The 22,928-nt window shown below is 42.3% G+C and overlaps 1 protein-coding gene and 1 long non-coding RNA gene across 21 annotated transcripts in view; one reads left to right on the forward strand and one right to left on the reverse strand.

Moving 5' to 3' along the window:
• The window catches only part of LOC105491228 (WW domain containing oxidoreductase), a 1,122,875-nt gene that overhangs the window by 118,597 nt on the left and 981,350 nt on the right, over positions 1-22,928 (forward strand). The window lies entirely within an intron of this gene.
• Positions 12,775-22,327, reverse strand: LOC139359920 (uncharacterized). The gene is made up of 3 exons (XR_011616585.1): positions 22,199-22,327; positions 19,120-19,220; positions 12,775-12,910 (listed from the first exon to the last, which is right to left on the reverse strand). It is a non-coding gene; the product is annotated as an uncharacterized lncRNA (long non-coding RNA).

The following is a 22,928-nucleotide window of genomic DNA, read 5'->3' on the forward strand; positions in this document are numbered from 1 at the left end:
AGCCCGATAACAATAACAGATCTAATCTAAAGTGACACGAAGAGACTCTCCCAGACGTTTTTCTCTTTAATGTAACATGACTTTAAATTGATGCAGCCCCACAGTGATTGAAAAACTCTCAGAGCTTGTCTCCTATGATTACATTTCTGATCTGTACAACTTAATTTTTTAACTCGGTGAGTCTCAGTTTTGCAAATGAACAGTTCTCTTTTGCTTTCTCTCTCATATTCTTTGGGAAGAGAGATTATTTGGCAACCAGGCAAATAAAGCTGTTACCACGACGCATACTGAGAAATCCTAAAACAATAAAGACCCCAAGAACTCACCCTGGAATATGTACCTGCAAGTCTGTTCTCTTTTCTTTCTCTCCTTCTCTTCGTGTTTTTTTTTTTTTTTCCTCTCTTCCTGTTCTCTTGTTTTATCTTCACTTCTCTTGACCGTGGTGATGGTTTGCATATATCTGTGATTGTACTGGAACTCATCAAATATTGTACATTTTAAATGGGCAAAATGTATTTGAACTACATATATCACAATACAGCTGTAATACTCTTTTAAAGTGTCTCCTGAATCATCACCAGTGTAATTACTCTGTGAACTGTATTTTGATGAATTCAGGAGTAATTTAAAATGGATTATCCCCTTCTAGAATGGGAGGTAATGCTGAATGATTGTGAATGTTTGTTTACTCAGGGTACTCCTTCAAATTCGTTACCCAATGGTGTCTAGAAAGTGTTGGAATTTTGTTTATAGTTTCTTGAGTTGGAAGTTGGCGTTTCCTTGGCCTCCTGTGTGGGTATCAATGAGTTTTACGTGGTTTAAAGGCCAGTTATGTGATGGATACTTATATTACTTTATATCTTTCTGATTTCATACACTTAAATGTACAGTTTTCATCTTCCTTCAAAACCTTATTTTCCAAGCAAATTTCATTTATTCAGTTTCAGTCATTATTAAAGTGAATAACAAACATAACAGACGTTATTTTGGGTCACAGCTGTTTTGCTAAGTAATACTTAAGGGCTTTCTGATGATATTTTTAATTTCTCAACAGTCTGCCATGGTTATTTTCTGATCAGAACTTGAAAATCAAAGCTTTCTGTTCATTTGAACAGTCTTTTAAAATCTGTGGTTGTAGCTTGGGTACTAACCTTTGACATAGCTAGTGAAAATTGAAAATTTTTATTTGAAATATGCTTAATGTTGTGTTGTGTAAGACACAAAGTTTAGGGACAAATGAACCATTTACTTTTCTTTTTATGTGGAAAGCAGTGTACAAATGCTGGTGTGACTAACAAGAATAAAAGGACCAGAATGGCAATTCTGAGCTAGAATGTGATGAGTAAGTACCAACATAGTTAGCGGTTAGGGAAGGGAGGTTGTTCTATAGAGAAACATGCTCATCATTTCTTCCATTACCTGGTTTTCACTCCGGTAATTTCTTTTCGGACTCATTCTAAAATCAGGATTAAGGATATCCACCAAGAAGTTTGCGTTTATTACTCTAAGCAAGAAACTTCTATTTATTTTTTTAACCATTTGATTCATATATATTTAGATTTTAAAATTTCATTTTCTCTTATCCAAATGTATCGTATATCTTTAAGTAGGTGAATCTTGGAGTAGATTTTATTATATATCACACCACAGCGTTCAGCTTGGTTCATTTGGATTTTAAAAATCTCTAGAGCTTTGAGAATGACTTTGAAACACTCTTTACTGTTGGAGCTTAAAGAAAATAAATCTCGAATGTCCTCTATATTAATTCACCTGCTTGGAAAGTTAGAGATTAAAAGGTTTAGTAGGATTTTTATATTTTCTATAATTTCTATTTGTATTGGAGTAAACTGTTCTTTGTATGGACTGGCTTAGCTTTCATAAAACAGAAAGATTCTTGTATTGAGAAAAGAAGAAGAAGGAAAAAAGTATAATATAAATGCATACAACTTCCTCTAGCTTTCTTGTATTGTATGTAAAGGAGTTAGTAAATTGCTTTAATTAAGTGTACTTTGAAGAAAGCAGTATCCTCTTTCCATTAGTGGTGGACTCTGTGGGTAGAGATGTGGATATTTTTCCTTTTATAAGAAAGGTCTTGTCTTTCCTCGGAAGGCATTTTGAGCAAAATAAGGGAAGAAAAAGAGAAGTAAGAAAAACAAATCACAATATTGAAGCAGGACCCGAGTACTATAGCCTTCCTCATCTTTTGGTATCTGGAACCGAGGTTGCTAATTAATGACCCAAGAGCTAAGCCTTGTTTGATGAAATGCAAGATGTGATACACAGATTGCCTTTGAGTGATGTGTGATTATTACCATCCATTCATGTGTAATCCCGTATTTGAAAGGTTTGTAATTTGTTTTTGACACATTTCTCTCTGATTTTATACATTCATGCATACAGGTCTCACCTCCCTCCAGAACCTTATTTCCAAAGCAGACTTTGTTTATTTGGTTTGGGTAATTCATTGGGCCCTATTTATCTTCCTTATACATAATCTATTTTCTTACTGCTGCCTCTGTCTTCCAAACCAACAATATAAAGAATGAAGCCTGGGGACTGGAACTTAAAACCTCTGCCAAGAAAAGAAAGTCAAGGCCTTTGGGCTCCTAAAACATCCTGCGGAATTCGCCTCAGATGCCCCTCCATTTGCCCTGGTGTATGGAGAATGTTCGAAAACCACCAGAACCTATTGTGTACTTTGGAACAGTGGCATTTTCCTGCTTGATGGTGAAGATGGCCCCTGGAAAAGAAGCCGGCCGACTCCCAGAGGGCACGAGGGTCTAAGCTGTCTCCTGGGAAGTTCAAGGGAGGCCAAGTGCTTTCCAGTTCATTTCCAATGCATATTTCTTCGGGGCCAAGGGCCCAGCTGTGCCTCATTAGGGGTGAGAGTTTGGCTGTGACACCACTTAATAGAAAGATAAAAAATAAAGGAAAAGTCCAACTAGCTAAATAGCAACATAACTTGGGATAACCGATGCCCACAGTCTTTCATGTCCTGTAATGAGTGTGCCATTTGCTCACTGGGAGGAGAAAAAAGTGACAGTATGCAGCAGTCAACTTTTTCCTGAAGAAAGGGAGAAAAAAAAAATACATATTTTGTAGCCGAGACATTGGGGTACCTGTTAACTTTAGGCACAGTGCGAGTGTCAGCCCCGGAAAGAGACTCCTGGTGAACAGCACTTTTTACCATTTAATCAGCCTGTACTTCTTCGTATTTATAGCCCTGGCGAGGTTGGCCCATTGTTACAAGATGAAATTGTGATGTTCAGCAGTTTATACCTTGGGAGCTAGAAGCGTTTCTCCATGGTGAATTTGTAATATTAATTGGCCATGTCAGTTCTTGACAAATGTAGTGACATCTATTTCAAGTATTTCAGTTTTATGGTGCTGAAGAAGTGACACACGCTCGAGATAAGTAATCTCACAAAAGATCTTCACGCTCGCTGTGGAGCGCTTCCAGAACATGCTCTCAGAGGAGACGCAGATAGGCTCAGGGTTCAGGGGGCTGTCCCCTTCCTTTTGCTCAAGGCTCAGAGGAGAGCCAGAGGAAGGCGGGGAGGAACGCACTCCCTGTCATTCCCCTTTCAGTCTCAGGAGGTTCTGGCTGAAGCTGTGGCATGGACTTTCCTGCCCACGAAATGTACTTGTGGTGATCATTTATGTGGTTTGGGTACCTGCTGCTTGTAGGCTGTGACAGCCAGTAGCAGAAATAAATATATTGCTTTTCTCACTGTGTGCAGTGGCGCTTTTCCGAGGGTGACTCTGCCCATCAAGGGACACTTGTCTGGAGATATTTTGGTTGTCATATCTTGGAGAATAGGCTGCTATTAGCATCTAGTGGGTAAGAGCAAGGGTTGCCATAGAACATCCTAAAATGCACAGGCAAACGCGACAACACAGAATTGTCTGGCCTCAAAAGTCAACAGTGCTGAGTCTGAGAAACCCTGTGCTTGTGTGGACCATGCCTTTTTGTGCTTTTCAACCTTGAAGCACTAATAGGTCAGAGAAGAATGCCAGTGATGTGTTGATGGGTCCACAAGAGGTTGATGGGAGGTGCTTGAGCTCCTATCACGTGGAAGGTGGCTTGGGCAAAGAGAAGGATGCAAAGGCATGTTGGACAGTGGAAGGCAGGGGCCGCTGAATGATGTGGCAGGAAACATGCAAAGTGCTCAGAGCCCCTGGGTGGTGCAGTCTTAAGAAGCAAGAGGATGGAGCCATCCTTTCAGTTTCCAGCCTGGGTTTCCCAAGGGAGAGTGTGTGTGAGTTCAGTGGCAGAGATATGGGGGAAGGGTGTTGGAGCCCAGCTGAGTTGCCTCCTTTGTCAAATGGAGCTGAGAAATTATTTTCACATGGCTGGCGTAATGGTGGAGTTTCCAAAACAGCAACACAACAAAATGGCCATTTACATGTCGAGAATATATTCATAGAATCCATATGTCTAAGGTGGGGAAGTTGTCATTATTCCTGTTTTATAGATGAGGAAACAGATGCCCAGATGGATTAAGTGGTTGCTGAAGTACCCATGATTTGTCACTAGAAAGGAAGAGACCAAAGGTGGCATCAACTTTATTTTTCCTTCTTTTTTTTGAGACGGAGTTTCGCTCTGTCACCCAGGCTGGAGTGCGGTGGGGCGATCTCGGCTCCCTGCAAGCTCCGCCTCCCGGGTTCACGCCGTTCTCCCTCCTCAGCCTCCCGAGTAGCTGGGACTACAGGTGCCCGCCACCACGTCCAGCTAATTTTTTGCATTTTTAGTAGAGACGGGGTTTCACCGTGTTAACCAGAATGGTCTCGATCTCCTGACCTCGTGATCTGCCCGCCTCGGCCTCCCAAAGTGCTGGGATTACAGGCCTGAGCCACCGTGCCCGGCCTGTTGTTCCTTCTTTGTTCAGTGGAACAAGTCATTTTTTTGGTGGTCATTTCCAATATGTAATTCCTGATAACACACATATGTCTTATCTCTTTAAAAGTTAAAAAAAAAAAAAAAAGGCCCGGCGCGGTGGCTCACGCCTGTAATCCCAGCACTTGGGGAGGCCGAGGTGGGCGGATCATGAGGTCAGGAGATCGAGACCATCCTGGCGAACACGGTGAAACCCCGTCTCTACTAAAAATACCAAAAAAATTAGCCGGGCGTGGTGGTGGGCGCCTGTAGTCCCAGCTACTCGGGAGGCTGAAGCAGGAGAATGGCGGGAACCCGGGAGGCGGAGCTTACAGGGAGCTGAGATCACCTCACTGCACTCCAGCCTGGGCGACAGAGCGAGACTCCATCTTAAAATAATAATGATGATGATGATGATAATAATGATGATGATGATGATGATGATAATAATAATAAGCCAGCCAAAAAAGGAAAATGGAAGTGTTCAAGAAACTGCCTTTTTTCACTTAATAGTATTTCTGTGTCACTAAATCCTTCAACAGCATTATTTTAAATAGCTGCTCAATGTCCTAATGGATGGGTGAGTCATGATTCCTTAACCAATCCGCTATTGTTGGACATACAGGTTATTTACAGCTTTTCTCTATTGTAAGTGGAATTGCAATGAATGTTTTTGTAGTACACACCAGTGAGTGTTTCCTTGGCGAGCTTGGCAGTGCTGGTTGCAAGAATAAGATTATCTGTAGGCTTTGAGATTAATTGCCAAATCACCTTCTTGAAATATTGAGAGGCTACTACTTTCCAGTATCTTCATATGAATAAGTAACGTTTTTCTAAAGCTGAGTAGTGAGAGAAAGGTAGAATCTAATTTTACTGTGCCCTTTCTTGATTATTAGTGAAGCTAAACACTTTTTTTATGGACGTGTTAACAATTTCTTTTGCAAATGATCTATTCATGTTCTGTGACTGATTTCTATCTTGTTGTCTTTATGTTTGTGAATGGTAAGAATTTTTATGTGTTCAGGAACTATTTAAATGTTCAGGATATTAACCTGTGGTTATGTATATCACAGGTACAGTCACATCGCTTAACAAGGGGGATACATTCCGAAAAATGTGTTGTCGGTGTTTTGTCATTGCATGAAGATCATAGAGCGTATTTACAGAAGCCTAGATGGATACCATACTATACACCCAGGCTATATGGTATAGCCTATTCCTCCAGGGCTACGACCCTGTACAGTGTATTACTGTAATGAATACCGTAAGCAGTTGTAATACTATGGGACATATTTGTGCATCTAAACACACCTACATGTAGAAAAGGTACAGTGTAAATATGGTCTTATAATCTGATGGGGTCATCATTGTGCACATAGTCCATTATTGACTGAAATATTGGTATGTGGTATATGACTGTGTTTGCTCATGATGCGTGCTTTTTTTGTCTTTAAATTTTTAATTTTTTGTTTTACTTTTGTCTTTTCATTTTAATTCTATTGCAGCCAAATCTATCAGCCTGTCTTCTGTGATCTCTGCTTTTAATTGTTATGCTTTAAAAATCCTTCTCCATGGTAACGTTATATTGACTCATATGTCTTATTGGTTGAACGTGCCTATGTTTGACTTTGAAATTGTTAAATTCGTTGAGGATTTGTTTTGCCATGAGGAATTAGGTAAGGATCCAACTTATTTTCTCCAGATGAGTAGTTCATTGTCCCAACACCAGTTATTGCAATAAGTTATTCCTTCCCCAGGAAATATACCTGGGCTAATTAAGAAAACTGTGCTTCAATGTAATTATTCCATCTTAATTCATGAAATATTAGGTTAACATGGAAAACAATGGCATCCCATGTTTTAGTATTTTTTCCTTATTTCCAAGCAGCACATCTCTTTGAATTATATTCTGTTCTCTGTTTTTATAATTTGACTCCCTTCTATTCCGCATCTAAATTGTGCATTGTCTGTTTTCACCCCGGACTTTAAAAATAGTTCTAGTACTAGTTGTATTTTTATTGTAATACTGCTGTTCCTTTTACTGGTACATCTGCATCTTAAAAAACAAACAAACAAAGAAAAAACCAAAACAAAAACTTGGCATGTTGGCTCACTTTGTGAATGAAAGCATATACTGTTCATTTGTTTATTCTTCAGCAACATCTGAGTATCCTCAAGAAATGAGTGGAATGAACGGTTGGAGATGAATAGCCTTCAGCCCTCAAAGCTGAGCCCTTCGGGGTAACATGCTCTAATTCTGCCCTCTCTAGTTTGAGTTTAGGTTAAAATCAGCTTGCAGATTGCACCAAGCCTGATGCCTCCCAGCCTTGAAGGAAAAGGGTACCTAACATTTTGAATCTCCATTAATCTTACAGCTCAGATCCTGTGTATTAAATCTCAGCATTCTCCGGGATGTATAGTTTGGCAGAAAAACCTTAATAATGATTTTTTTTTTCTGATGCTGCCTAAAAATATTAGAAAGAAGACCCTTCTTTCCTTTCCTTTCTTGTCCTGTCCTGTCCAGTCCTCCTTTCCTTTCCCTTCCCTTCCCTTCCCTTCCCTTCCCTTCCCTTCCCTTCCCTTCCCTCCCCTTCCCTTCCCTCCCCTCCCCTCCCCTCCCCTCCCCTCCCCTCCCCTCCCCTCCCCTCCCCTCCCCTTCCCTTCCCTTCCTTTCCTTTCTCTTTTTTCCTTTCTCTTCTCCTCTCTTCTCTTTTTTCTTTTCTTTTGTCTTCCTTTCTTCATTTCTTTCTTTCTTCCTGTGATATTTTCTTATATAACTCAGGTCTCACTGCTTTGCTGCTACTCTTGTGGAGAATAATAGGTAACAGAGGTGTGTGCCTGGCCTCATTTATTGTCACACTGGATAGGTAATAGAGGCCAGCATGGCTGTACTGTGGTTCCTGCTGATGGCCACTCTATCACAGGTGCATGATCAGTGGGTCATACGCAGGAAGTATGTTCCCACCAGCCCTCCCGACCTACTGAGGGCTGCTCCCAGCCTAAGGATTTCTTCCAGACAGATTCATAGTACTTCCAGTAAATGCACCTCTTACCTTTCAAAGTTGAAAAAGAAATTACTCTGGACACAAAGAGGTGTTTCTTTTGACACAGCAGGCATGTGAAAAAATAAGCCAAAAACAAAGAGGGATTTCTGTTAGCATTGACATGTGCTTCTCTTGTACTTCTTTAGTTTACAATGCCAGTGGTTCAGCTTCCCTTTCTGATCCTCACTGCTCTGATCTCTTCATCTGTGCTGGCAGTCACAGCCAGACGGGCTCACAGTATTACCATGCAATCATTTTATTTGTTGGAATCTCTTTCCTGTTCATTACTCATTTTTATCCCCAGGTAGACAAACACCCTAAGTTTACCTCTTGTGAATTGTACACTTTAAGATTAAAGAATTTGGCTGGGATCACACCTGTAATCCCAGCACTTTGGGAGGCTGAGGTGGGCGGATCACGAGGTCAGGAGTTCGAGACCAGCCTGGTCAACATGGTGAAATCCCGCCTCTACTAAAAATACAAAAAATTAGCCGGGCGTGATGGCGCATGCTTGTAATCCCAGCTACTCAGGAGGCTGAGGCAAAAGAATCACCTGAACCCAGGAGGCGGAGATTACAGTGAGCCAAGGTTGAGCTACTGCACTCCAGCCTGGGCGACAGAGCTAGACTTCGTCTCAAACAAAATAAAACAAAAAAAAGATTAAAGAATTTGTAGTTGAATAAGAATGACTTTTCACAGAAATTTGATGGAGTTTTATCTTCTGAGTCAAGGCTTTGTTTAAGGAGTCTTGGGAGGTAAACCTGTGTTACCCGAGACTCTCTGCCCATAGGATGTAGTTCCTTTCCATCAGAACACATGGGAACCTAGGGAATAGAGAACGTTTTCATCTCTGAAAATATCTCATTCTTCTAGTCAATGCTACTCTTTTCTTGTATAGCGTATACTGGGAAGTGTTTGTTTTGATTTGTGGTTAAATGTGTGTGTCCACTGGACTTCAGTATCCACCCTTTGAAGGACAGCAGGAGAAGTTGTTCAGGTAGAAACATACAAGGACTGGATGTGGTGGCTCACGCCTATAATCCCAGTACTTTGGGAAGCCAGGCTGGGTGGCTCACTTGAGGCCAGGAGTTCCAGACCAGCCTGGCCAACATGGTGAAACCCCGTCTCTACTAAAAATACAGAAATTAGCCAGGTGCAGTGGCACACACCTGTAATCCCAGCTACTTGGGAGGCTGAGGCAGGAGAATCACTTGAACCTGGGAGGCTGAGGTTGCAGTGAGCCGAGATCATGCCAGTGCACTCCAGCTTGGGCAAAAGAGCGAAACTCCGTCTCAAAAAACAAAAAGAAACATACAGGGAGATCAGGCTCTATTGAACCCCAGTGCAGCCATGGGTAGAATTTTAGGCTTATTTATATTCTATTTCACCACAAGATGTCACCAGGGCACCACACCAACATGGTCTAAGGGACATCTCTCTGGCAAATAGAGTTATGGTCATCAAACAGCACCTGCCCAGGGCTATGGGGAGAGGAAGCTGGCTGGCTTTGTCACAAATGCCTTGATGTCTTTCTCCTCCCCTGGGGCCCATCTCTTCCAGCCTTTGCATAGAGAGAGAAGGCAGGCAACAGGACAGCAGAAGATTTTCCCAGAGTCTGGGGTGTTCTCTTACTCCTGAAATAGTTTCTTCACTGGATGGGAAGGCAGGCACCCAGGGGGAGATGGCTTCAGATGCATTAACAGTTTTTTTCCTCAGTAGACATTTACATGAGTTAATAGGAATCATAGTCTCTCTCTCTCTTTCTTTTTTTTTTTTTTTTTTTTTTTTTTTGAGATGGTCTCACTCTGTCACCCAGGCTAGAGTGCAGTGGTGCGATCTCAGCTCACTGCAGCCTTGACCTCCTGGGCTCAAGTGAACCTCCCACCTCAGCCTCCTGAGTAGCTGGACCACAGGTGCGTGCCACCATACCCAACTAACTTTTGTATTTTTTGTAGAGACAGGGTTTCACCACATTGCCCAGGCAGGTCTCAAACTCCCGGGCTCAAGCCATCCTCCCACCTTGGCCTCCCAAAGTGCTGGGATTACAGGTGTGAGCCACTGTGTCTGGCCTAGGAATCATATTCCCTTCATTGAACATTTCAGATGACTTAAAAATTCACATTGTAGAACTTTTAAAATTGGAACTTTCTGATGAATGTCATTAGTTGACAGATATGTCACTAAAGTTTCATCCTTCTTCATTTTGGAGTCTGCTGGAAGGCCCTTCGTTTACCACTCTCTCCTTCCTGGAGGTGTGGAAAATGCTCTACTTGGGTGTGGCTCTGGTGGCTTTTTGTGCCAAGTGTCCCTAAACTTGAACTTAATTGTTTTAAATCCTTTGTGGTGATTATGCGGAAGGTCAGATCCAACAGGAATCTCCACGTCCACTTGATGTGTACTTACTTTTATTCTTGCACCTTGTGTTATTTGTTATCCTGAATTATGCCAGAGCTGGTTTGTGCTAAGACACTTGTTATTTGACCTCATAATACCAGCATGTCGCATTTGTATAACACTCTCTGTAGCTCCTTCCAGCATGTGGTCATACGTCTGCCTAACCTCTCCCATTGGTTGAATTTAATAGACTAGTAAATTTTCCACTGCAAAAATGAGGTTATGGATCATAGTGTTCATACTCAGAAGGACTTTATAAATATTTTGCCTTTTTGAACTATACACAAGAAATGAAAAGAAACAGGAAAAATAAAAAGAATAAAAAGAACCAGGACTAGAACCTACAATTTGTGACTCTTGATCATATTGCTTTTCTTTTTAACTCTAGTTAAATATTTACTGTTCTTTTTAACTAAAGAAGCTTTGTTTTTGTTGCCATAGTTTTATGATTTAAGTTATATCTGGTCCTTTAGACATTTAGTTTTTTTCTGAATATATATGTATATCAGATATTATATATAACAGATTATATATGTGTGTGTGTGTATATATATGTGTGTGTGTGTATATATATATTTTTATATATATAAAAAATAAAGAAATGGACTGTTTGCAACCTTAGACGTATTTCTGGGACTTAGAGTGATTAGCTTGAGGCGATGGTAGTTTCTGTTTTTGGAGTCTTTGTAGGTCTCAGACTCACAGTCTGTACTTTTTGTTTTGGGGCTAATTAAGCGGACAGTTTCAGTGTTTGTAGCTCATTTAAGCCATAAGCATGCAGACCATGTGGAATCCCACTAGTCAAATCTTAGCAGAGTGCCTTGATCAGTACCTCCTTTTCTTACTGAATTCTATTAGTTGATGCTTTGTTCTTTCTCCCCAAGAGCCATGTCTCAGGTATTTCTTTTCACTTCTTGTGTATAGTTCAACATCTTTCTTTCTTTTTTTTTTTTTAAAAAGGATCTCACTCTGTCACCCAGCATTTGACTAGTGCATTCTTTGATTGTGCCATGTTCATGGCAGCCAGCCTGGGAAAGCAATTAGGAGTTTTAAGCATGGGAAATTATATAAAAATAACAATTCCATTTGAATTAATTGATGAATATGTTTGCTTGGTCATATCCTGCTGTTAGGCATCTTCCAGTTAACTTAAGTGGTTGAGAAAACTTTCCAAAAAGAATACTATCAACTGCTGAGCACCTGTTGTCGAAGTTGTGGGTAATTCGCAAAGGTTTTCAAATGGAAAAGTTGTTTTCTCCTGCTAGGAAGCATGGTCTCAGATCCACTCATAAGGTCAGTATGAAAAGGATTGCAAATTCACTTCGAGCAGGGGAGGCATGATCTGGAAAATAAAGCAGCTAGGAGTATAGACTAGGGGGCTGATGGAGGGGAACACCTATCAGAATATGTGTTCTCATACCAATGATATATATTTTCCACCCATTTAGATTATCCATGCCACTCCTTATCTCTTTAGTGCAGAAAACGGAGAGGAGGTTCAGTATTCTTAAGAACCTCCCATGATTGCATTGAGGCAATGGATTTAACAGGTATCTTTATCCCTTATTTAAGCACTGACTGTGGTACTGAGTCATCCCTGGTGTTTCTGGATTTTGTTGGCAATGCTAAGGGAGCAGGAAGACTGGGACGTGAACTGACAACATTTATGATTCTGGCAGCTTGACATCACCCAACTATTCTCTTTGTTTGGTTTTGCTTCAGACTTAGTTTAGTTTTGTTTTTTAAGGGCTGGGGTGGAGGAGAGGGGTTTGCTCTTGCACTTTTCCTTTCAAAACAAACTCTTTCAAAGCCTTTTGCAAACTCTTTTATGGATTTTGCTCACTGGTTGAGCAAGAGTTACTTATGAGATGTGGCTTCGGCATTTTCACAGTGTCCATAAAAAAAAGTATATTACTATGCATTGCACATTTGCCACTTAGAATTGCTGAATGCAAATTAATCAACTTGCAGCTGTGACTAACAATAAAACACAGGATAATGTACCTACAGAAATGAGGGCACTGGAAATCTGCTCTCAGGTGGCCATCGAAAATAGCCAGCCAGAGCGTTGCTACCTGTTTTCCATAATTGTGTAGCTTTGCCTTTCCTTGTAATCTGTTTAATAAACTCCTCTGCAGAATCCGAACACTTAAATTCAGTTCCTTTTTGTCTTTATGGTGTTTATCATTGTTAACGTGGCATCAGAGTAGCTCGACTTTTGCGTCATGATAAATTCATAACCTAAGAGAAGGCAGGAAACATAATTATTATCAATCGCCTCTCTCCCGGAATTGCCATTGGCTGAGTGGAGCAACATAGGAACTTAAGGAGTGGCTGATTCAGAGAAATCCAGGGTGGGCACGGGGCCCATCTTGATTGCAATGTCGTTGATGAGGAGGTCTTCCCATTGTGCTTCTCTTCACATTTGCTTACGTAGTAAGTTCTACTAGACAAGTCAATTTTTTTCAGAGGTCTGACGTTGATTTTTTTTTTCTTTTCTGCACAATATGGAATTCAGTGTTTTTATGTAATCACTCAGTAAGTCTTGACTGCCTGCTATGGAGGCTAAGCCCTTTTCCAAGTTCCAAGGATGTACCTGTGAATAAGGCAAGGTCCTTTTTATCATTGTCTTTGCAGTCTATTAGGGACTACACAGTTTAAACGGAAAATATATATCAAATGGTAGAAAGTGCAAGTAAGTATACCTTATTTTTTAGAAAGTGAATGTGGTATTTCACCCACAGCCTCAAGAATCACTTTCCTTAAAATTGCCAGAGTAGGAAAACTTACAATTGAAGAATTTCACTTATTTATGGGAAAAATAGCATTAGGGCACTTGTGGTCAAACACGTTCCCCTGTTTGTTCAATTGCAGCAGTAATGATGGAAGTCTAAAGAGAGTTTCTACATGATCTTATCTGTCCTACATTTATAAATACACACATTCTTGTACAATTAACTCAGTTTTTCACTCCTTGCTTGCTTGCAACTTGTCAGGTCGTTCCCTCCGCAGTAGTTCTGAACTTGTTTATGCTAGCTTCTTCCATCAGGGGCTCACAACCAAGGACTGTAGAGGTTTGCAGAGGTAAATCTTGGTAGATAAGGATTTTATAAAAAGGGAGCTCACTGTTGGTGAGAAATCCTTGTTTCTACAGATTTTGGGTCAAGATAAGAAAAATTGACTTATAAAATCTGAGGAATTTGGAGATTATCTCCAGGGGCTGAATATATTTTTATGGGAGAAATAAAGTGGATAGTTTTCAACTGGAATTTAGTTTTTCCTAATGGAGGCTCTTTTGAAGATCAAATGGGATCTGTAAAAACGCTTTGAAAAATGTAAACTGCTTCTTATGTGATTCTTACTGGTCTATTATTTATCAAGAAATTAAAAAGGAATGAATATCTATAACGGTTTTTCTTTCTTTTTTAAGACGGAGTCTCACTCTGTCAACGGGCTGGAGTGCAGTGGTGCTATTTCGGCTAACTGCAATCTCTGCCTCCCAGGTTCAAGCAATTCTCCTGCCTCAGCTTCCTAAGTTGCTGGGACTATGGGTGCGCACCACCATGCCCAGCTAATTTGTAGTTGTTTGTTTCTAAAAGGATATTTAGTGCTGCCACTGTCTTTTATAAATCTGTAGAAGGAAGGCCAAGAAAGAAATACCCATTATTTTGGCTGAAGGTGATCACTTTAACTGAAACCAGTTCAGGTTCAAAGTCAGACATTGGTGTTATTTTCATATATCTGAAATGTTCTGAAAAAATTACTAATGGTCAGCATGCTGAACTGAAATTTCACAGATATGCAGACTTATTCATCTCTGTTCAAGGTATGCCTTTTCCAATCATAATAGCCATGTAGAGGACATTAAACAAATATTTTACTGCGGTAAAAACACTTAACATGAGACCTACCCTTTTAACAAAATTTTAAGTATATGATTTATTATTATTGTTGGCTATAGGTAAAACAGGACATTTTTAATGTGCTGTGGTGGCCTATTGGACTTTCAGCCTCCCTGGGTGGATTTCACTGTATATATGTACCATGTCACTTACCCTAGAATCTGAAACATTTTCCTTTGATGATTCAGTTTTCACCCTAAGATATGTATGCCTCAGTCTCACCAAAACATGCCACTATGTTCTCCTTGGGGAGCAGGGCTGATTTCTTCTACTGGGAAAAGGCATCTCCCTGTGTTTGGCCCCAGGGGCATCAGGGTAACCTGCTCTCTTCCAGTCTCAAAGCAGATACAGTGTTCCTAACATTCGAAGCCTGGGAATAGGATGGCAGGTCGTGGGACCAGCATTTTAATTACCTAAAAGGAACTTATTGATTTTAGTCTGGAACATGGTGAGGAAGAGTTCATATTCATTTTTTCTTTGAGTCTGAATTTTAGAATAAATTCACCCTGTACATAGCTATTCCATCTTTAAAAACCTTTGTGAATGCTAATATACAGCCTTTATAAATTTGAGGTATCATGTTCAAAATGCTCTAATCCCTAAATTTTCCAGTCTAGGTTATTATATTTTTATGACTATTAATTTTGATGTGGGCCTTTTAAAATCAATTCCTCCCTGTAATTACAATGCTGCTTTATGGTATTTGTGATATATCATATGAATATACTTGAAGGTCATGAGAAGTTCGTGTGTGTGTGTGTAGTGTGGGCCCCAGACTTCCACCACACCGCTGGCTCAAGTGGCCATGTTTTTGTACATCTCTACAGGGCTTACAAGTTATTCAACAGCCAGATTTCTATTCTGATATGCCCTTTTAGTTTTAAAAGCATCGAAAAAGGGTAATCTTTAGAACCGAAGTATTTGGAAAACTCCTGGACTTGAATAAGGTATTTTTGAATTTGAAGAGCTAAGAACCCATCAAATCAAAATGCTAATAATTCTTCCAAGTCAAAAGGTAACTCTCATTTTATTATGCATTGACCACCATTCACTTTCTGTTGGACTGCTTTTGGAAAAAGAACCACAAGCCTCTATTTTAAAAATAGAAGTAAAATGATCAAAAACAAACAAACAAAACAGAAGTCTCATCAGCTAAGGGATTTAAAAATCAAATTTAACTTAAAAAAACTGAAGTTGATGTAGCAGGATCTTGGAGATGGAGTTTTTTTTGTTTTATTGTTGTTGTTTTTTTTTTTTTTTTGAGACAGAGTCGCTCCCTGTTGCCCAGGCTGGAGTGCAGTGGCATGATCTCGGCTCACTGCAACCTCCGCCTCTCGGGTTCAAGCGATTCTTACTGTCTCCCAAGTAGCTGGGATTACAGGTGCCCACCACTACACCTGGCTAATTTTTTTTTTTTTTTTTAGTAGAGACAGGGTTTTACCATGTTAGTCAGGCTGGTCTCGAACTCCTGACCTCAGGTGATCTGCCCGCCTTGGCCTCCCAAAGTGCGGGGATTACAGGCATGAGCCACTGCTCCCAGCCAGAAATGGAGTTTCTTTACTTTCGCTTTTTTCTAACTAAGGGATTAAGGATAGAAACCCAACTTCTAATTTCTTTCTGGGTGGTCTTGAAAACTTAAAGTAGGTCCTCCTGTAAAGAGGAGGGGAAAGGAAAAGAAATCCTTTACTGTCATCTGCTGGTTTTAAAATGAGAAAAATAGACACACACACACACACGTAATGATGTTCGTGATGTTAATGGAGGGAAATACCATAAATAATTAAGAATTTGAAATTATTATAAAATATTTAGTGTTGTTGTTGCTGCTGTTATTAGTTGGAAGGGGCCTTGCCATGCTTCCTTTCTTCAAACAGCTCAGTACTTTAAAATCGAGTGTAGCTGTGTTTGTCAGTCGTGGCTTGTATTCTTTGATTTGTTCTGCATGTTTTTCTTTTTTTTTCTTTCTTTTTTTTTTTAAATTATACTTTTAAGTTCTAGGGTACGTGTGCACAACGTGCAGGTTTGTTACATATGTTTACATGTACCATGTTGGTGTGCCGCACCCATTAACTCATCATTTACATTAGGTATATCTCCTAATGCTCTGCATGTTTTTCTTTTGGAGAGGATGTGTCGCTTTGCCAGTCTTGGTCCTTGCTGTTGTCTGGTGGAGGGAAGCAAGCCTGCCAGGCCGGCTCCTCTGACCCCTGGTGGCAGGGAGTGGAGGTGAACTCCGGATGCTTTTGGGGAAAGATAAAGGAGGATAAAGAAAAGGCCACAGGACCCTGACGGTCCCTGCGCCTAAGCATGGAAAAGCTTCCGGACCGGGTCTGGAGTGCAACAGAGGCCCCTGAGCTTGTCTCTAGCTCTCTGTCTGCATCTTCAGCGTGGCTTCACTGGTTTCCAAGTCTCCGTGTCCCCCCTTGTGTCTTTTTTCTTTTGCTTCTGGCTTGCAGTTGCCTCCTTCTAACTCTCAAAAGGATGCATGGGATGGGTTCAGTGTAGTCGCTCTTGTGCCTTTCGGAAAAGTCTTTCCAGCCAGGCCACCCTGTCTACAAGGCTGGCCTCACATCATGGGTGCTCATATTGTCCAGACAACATGGTCAAGGTGATTGGGGGAAGGAGGTCACAGTGCCACCAATTGCTAAGGAACTGCCCAGAGATGCTGCCTCACTGGGAACCTGTGAGTGGGCCGGTTTCCCCCAGCAGAGGGGCTGTAGCATAGCAGGTACCCACAGGAGCTTGGACATGGCCTTTTTCTCTAAAGGGTTGGATAGTCAATATTTTCAGCTTTGTGGGCTTTGTGTTCTCTGTTGCAACTTCTCAACTCTCCTGTTACAGCAGGAAAGCAGGCACAGACAATATATAAATGGACGGCTATGTTCCAATAAAACTTTATTTATAGAAAAAGCCAGATTCAGCCTGTGGGCCATCGGTTGCCAGCCTCTGACTCTAGTATTCAGATCACAGGCTTTGGATGTCTCATATCTGAATCTTTCTAACCTCGTGATAGTGCAAGGTAATTAAAATGTTAATACGTTAGTTTTCTCACCTGTCAATGTATTCAATGACACCATTTATGCAAAGCATACAAAGCTGAGAGTAAAATCTCAGCAAATGCTAGTTTCCTGGCCTCCTTATACATACTTACAAAGGATGGTGGGAGATAGTTTGAGATTTGAGGCCTCTGGAGAATAGGTGTTTTTGTGATGATTTTGGCTTTTCAGTTTGACAGTTGGCTTTGCTTTTTTGGCAGACACATTAAGAGCTTCAAGGGTCATTTCATGGTTTGTCCTTTCCATGTCAGGGACACCTTTCACATGGCCATTTTAAGCACAGGATTTGCCTTTAAGTAGTTTACTCATATGAACTTGTCTGTGATCATCTTTCCCCCTTTGGATGGTAGATTGCACATTTTAATTCAGGGTTTGTCTAATCTGTTAGTGCATATTCTTGGCTCAAGCAGGATAAGACACTAGTAACCATGAACCTGTATATCAAAAAGCATGACTAGACTTTCATAGATAAACATGTGCTGAAATCCACAGTGGACATCAGAGAGGTTTCTGGAATCTGGGAAGGGATGACTTGTCCCATGATGGTAATGTCTGTGTTCCTGCGGCTGGGCCTGGTGGCTCACACCTGTAATCCCAGCACTTTTAGGAGGCCGAGATGGGAGGATCACGAGGTCAGGAGTTGAAGACCACCCTGAACAATATGGTGAAACCCCATCTCTACTAAAAATACAGAAATTAGCCGGCATGGTGGTGCGTGCCTGTAATCCCAGCTACTCAGGAGGCTGAGGCCGGAGAATCGCTTGAACCCAGGAGGTGGAGGTTGCAGTGAACTGAGATCGCACTGTTGCACTCCAGCCTGGACAACAGAGTGAGACTCATCTCAAAAAAAAAAAAAAAAAATCTGTATTCCTGCCTGGCTGATTGAGCTCCATGGTAAATGTTCAGAGGCTGCAGGAACGCTTCAAAGTCTGATTGATTTATGTGCATTGGACATTTTGTTGATATCATTCAGATTAATGATGGCACTGAAAATATGTAATGCAAATGAGAAGTTTGTATCCTACCTGCTATACCGTGATTCCAATTTAAGAGGGAGTAAAAACGTTGCACTTTTTAATATATTATTTTTTGAAAGGGACTGTTTAAAACACGTAATTTTGCTAAGTTATGTCTCATACCATATTTGCTGTTTTGGTTTTGAAAAATTGAGTACAAAGCAATTGCCTTCTTAAATGACCTGAACATCAAAGGCAAGGAGTGTCTTGTTTTAGGAGCAGCCGGGTTCGTATCCCTCTGATCCAGCCAAGTGCTTTCACTTGGTTCCACTCTGGAGCGTCACCAGTGGGTCTCACTCTGGGACAGGCCTCTGGTTGACCTGAAATGACCTAGACCAGGAGTCCCAAGCTACTGTCCATGGGCAAAATACAGCCGGTACCTCTGGCTATGGCCTGCAAGCTCAGAATAGCTTTTACATTTTAAGTCATCCGCAAAAAAGAATAAAGAGGAGAATATTATTTCTTGAAACATGAAAATGATATGGAATTCTGATTTCAGTGTCATAAATTTTGAATTGCATCAATAAAAAGTTTGCAGAAATTTGTTTTCTCTCCTGTTATGTAAATACCTCTGTCATAGCCTCGGTTTTGCCTCTTGGCTCACGAAGTCTAAGTTGTTTATTATTTAGCCCTTTACAAAAAAAGTTTGCCAACGTCTGACATCCAACAACAATTTTCAGTGTTTTTTGTAGCTCCCAAATTGTTTCATTAAACCAGATCCCTTGAGAGAAGCCTGGTTTACAAATAGATTAAGTGATGTGGCTGTTTGGAGCAGGAGGCTGTGGTGTGAGTCTTGCTGGCCTCAACCCTGAACTCACTTTCACACCTTACCTCCTGGGGAAAAGTCTGCCTTCGTCTAGAAAGTGCCTCGGTTCCAGCTTGGAAATATCCATGTGCAGTCCTTTTTTTGCTATTCCAAAAGCCAAAGAGCTCTGAAAAGCAAAAACAAATTTTTTGATTGTAAATTTATAGCAAATTTATTTGGTGGTGAAATTTGACTTCAGCTTTAGCGTCCCTGTTTCTCCTTTCTAGTGTGAATACTCATTTTGTTTTGTTTTGTTTTTTTTGAGGCAAGGTCTCACTTCATCACCCAGGCTGGAGCGCAGTAGTGTGATCCCAGCTCGGGGCAGCCGCGACCTCCCAGGCTCAGGCGATCTTCCTGCTTTAGCCTCCCAAGTAGCTGGGACTTCAGGCACATGCTACCATACCCAGCTGATTTTTGTATTTTTGTAGAGATGGGGCTTCTCTACCATGTTGGCCAGGCTGAATAATCATATTTTCACTGAAGGAATAAGAAATGTTGTTATAGGATGTTACTCCAAACCCCACAAGGGTATTTTGTAATATGCAGTATATGTGCTAAGTTACTTTTTTGTTTTTTTTTTGAGATGGAGTTTCGCTCTTGTTGCCCAGGCTGGGGTGCAATGGTGTGATCTCGGCTCACCACAACCTCCACCTCCCAGATTCAAGCGATTCTCCTGCTGCAGCCTCCCGAGTAGCTGGGATTATAGGAATGCGCCACCACGCCCGGCTAATTTTGTGTTTTTAGTAGAGATGGGGTTTCTCCATGTTGGTCAGGCTGGTCTTGAACTCCGGACCTCAGGTGATCCGCCCGCCTTGGCCTCCCAAAGTGCTGGGATTACAGTGCCTGGCCCAAAGTACCTTTCTAACATGGAGGAATTAGGACGACTGAAGGCATCTTCCCCCAAGGGTTTGATGTGCTCTTGCCACCAAGGCCTGCAGATGTGCATCACTTCTCCACATCGTGGACTCCTTGTGCCTGCCTGATGCCAGGATGCTCTAACCTGGCCACGCATCCCCCGTGGATTCTCAGCTGTTGTGTGTTTCCTGCTTAGGTTTTCACTGTTTCTGGTGCTCACACTGTTTCTGGTGTTCACCCACATTTTGGTTCATCCTGACTTTGCCACAGCCTCCCCAGTCTGCATTTCTCCCATGGCTTCTCCCAGCCCTGGCCCAGTGACACTGTAATGTGGACTGTGGCATCCCCTGGGTCTAAGCTATTGACCAGCTCTTGATGGACAGATGCTGGCAGAGATGGGGAAGGTGCTGTTCCCTTCCTCCTGGGAAGGGCAAGGAAAGCAGAGTGTTCCTCCCATCCCCATGAGGAAGGAAGAGCCTCATTCAGGCTGAGACGCTGATGGAGAACTGGGTCCAGGGATAACATTTTGTGTTCCTTCTCATGGGACTGATGTGTTATTGTCAAGGGATCTTACAGGCCTTGCTTCCCAGGCTCCTCTATCCCCTCTGTTCTTGCGTAGCCATTGGGGATTTGGCTTTTTTTGAGACAGGGTCTTGCTTTGTCATCCAGGCTGGAGTGCAGCAGCATGATCTTGGCTCACTGCAACCTCTGCCTCCCTTGTAGCTGGGTCTACAAGCGCACGCCACCCCGCCCGGCTAATTTTTGTATTTTTTAGTAGAGACAGGGTTTCGCATGTTGGCCAGGCTGGTCTCGAACTCCTGACCTCAGGTGATCCGCCTGTCTCCACCTCCCAAAGTGCTGGGATTACAGAATGAGCCACCACACCAGACTGGCTCTTCTAGTTTTTGAAGCTCACTTTTCTTTTTTCTCAAGACTCACAGGGAATGGGACCAGGCACCTGTCTTTACACATTCTCCAAGTCCATGGTTGACGATGCCATGCTGTGGTTCTAAGCCAGTGGGACAGACACAGGCAAGGGAAACTATCAGTGTGGGTGAGCTGCAGTGTGAGGGTAGTGGGTGGAATAGTGTCTCCCCAAAATCCATACCCACACAGAACCGCAGACGAAACGTTATATGGAAACAGGGTCTTTGCAGAAGTAATTAGTTAAGAATCTCAAGGTTAAATCATCCAGGCTTTAGAGTGGGCCCTAAATCCAATGACAGTTGTCCTCATGAAAAGAGGAAAGCAGGGGGCACAGTGGTGGGTGCGCCTATAGTCCCAGCTCCTCGGGAGGCTGTGAAGAGGGCATCGCTTGAGCCCAGGAGTTCATTGCCAGCCTGGGCAACATAGCGAGACCCCATCTCTCAAAAAAAAAAAAAAAAAAAACACCAAAAGACAAAACAGAAAAAGGAGAAGAGGAGAGGACACAGAGGATAAGGCTCTGCAAAGTCAGAGGCAGACACTGGAGTGATGCATCTACAAGCCAAGAGATGCCAAGGTCATGGGCAGCCCCTGGAAACTAGGAGAGAAACCTGGCACGGTTTCCACAAGGAGCCACCCCTGCCAGCACCTTGGTTTCAGACTTCTGGTCTCCTGAACGATGAGAGTCAGTTTCTGTTGAGCTTGTGCTGATTCGCTAGGGTAGCCCTAGCACACTGCCATATCTGGATTCCCGGAGGAACTTCATAGGGTCTTTGTTCTTGGTCTACAGTCTCTGGAAGTCTCAGCAGCCTCCTGTGCTCACAAGTGTCATTCCAGAGCAGCCGTGTCGTGTTATGCATTTGCTTACTCATAAGTAAATATTTCCTGAGAACTTACAAGGGCTAGGCAGGTATTGCACGTACAAGGATCTATATAAAGACAATGCCCTTTAGAAGATCCCTGTTGCATTGAGATGCGTTGAGTAAATGGGTCTCTCTGGTCATCCTCTCCAGAACGTGCAGCCAAAGAGCTGAGAAGGAGACTCCAAGAATGAATTAGTGTCTAGCAACGTATCCCTTGTTTCAAGATGACAACTTGCAACTTGGGGATCCCTCAACCTCCTGACCCCCATCTCAGTGGGCATGTTCCTTACCTGGCTGGCTGCCCCTGCTTACTGATGCAGCCTCCTGTCACGCGGTACTCACCTCTATTCGCTGCATTCCGCCAACACTGGCCTTGGGGGCCAGCGGTGCCCCCGTTGTACAGATGAAAATCTTGTGACCTACCCACATTAAAATGAGAATGATATTGACCCATGATACTTACCCAACTGTTCAGTGGGTTAGGTGAGCCTGTGTGCCCTCAGCATGGTTCCCAGCGTGTAGTAAGTGCTCCATAAATGTCAGTGTCAGTTATTGTCATTTGTGGTTTTCTTTCCCCTTCTTTTGCCTTTCCCTCCCTCCCTGCTCTGCTTCCTCCTGTTACTATCAGAGCCTGCCTGCCTCATCCTTGTTCCAGCCCTGATGGTGATGATGATTGTGGTTGCTGTTGCTATTTGATTTGTTTGTTTGCTATTTTTTTTGATTGTTTTGAGAGGGAGTTTTGCTTTTGTCACCCAGGCTGGAGTGCAGTGGCGCCATCTCGGCTCATTGCAGACTCTGCCTCTTGAATCTGGGGAAGTTCAAGCAATTCTCCTGCCTTAGGCTCCCAAGTGGCTGGGACTACAGGCACGTGCCACCATACCCAGCGAATTATTTGTAGTTTTAGTAGAGATGGGGTTTCACTATGTTGTCCAGGCTGGTCTTGAACTCCTCAGCTCAAGTGATCTGCCCACCTTGGCCTCCCAATGTGTTGGGATTACAGGCGTGAGCCACCACGCCCCTCACGCCCAGCCACTGTTGCTATTGATGATGATTATGACGTCATTGCTCAGGTTCACTTGGCTCAGAAGGGCGGAGTCAGAGCGACCCAGGTGGTCTCCGCTTCCCTTCTTGTCCATTAAGTCAGCTGCCTCTGACAGTATTGCCTGACAGCGTCACTTAGTAACCCTCTCCCT

Source organism: Macaca nemestrina, chromosome 18 (assembly GCF_043159975.1).
Source record: "Macaca nemestrina isolate mMacNem1 chromosome 18, mMacNem.hap1, whole genome shotgun sequence".
NCBI classification, from domain to species: domain Eukaryota; kingdom Metazoa; phylum Chordata; class Mammalia; order Primates; family Cercopithecidae; genus Macaca; species Macaca nemestrina.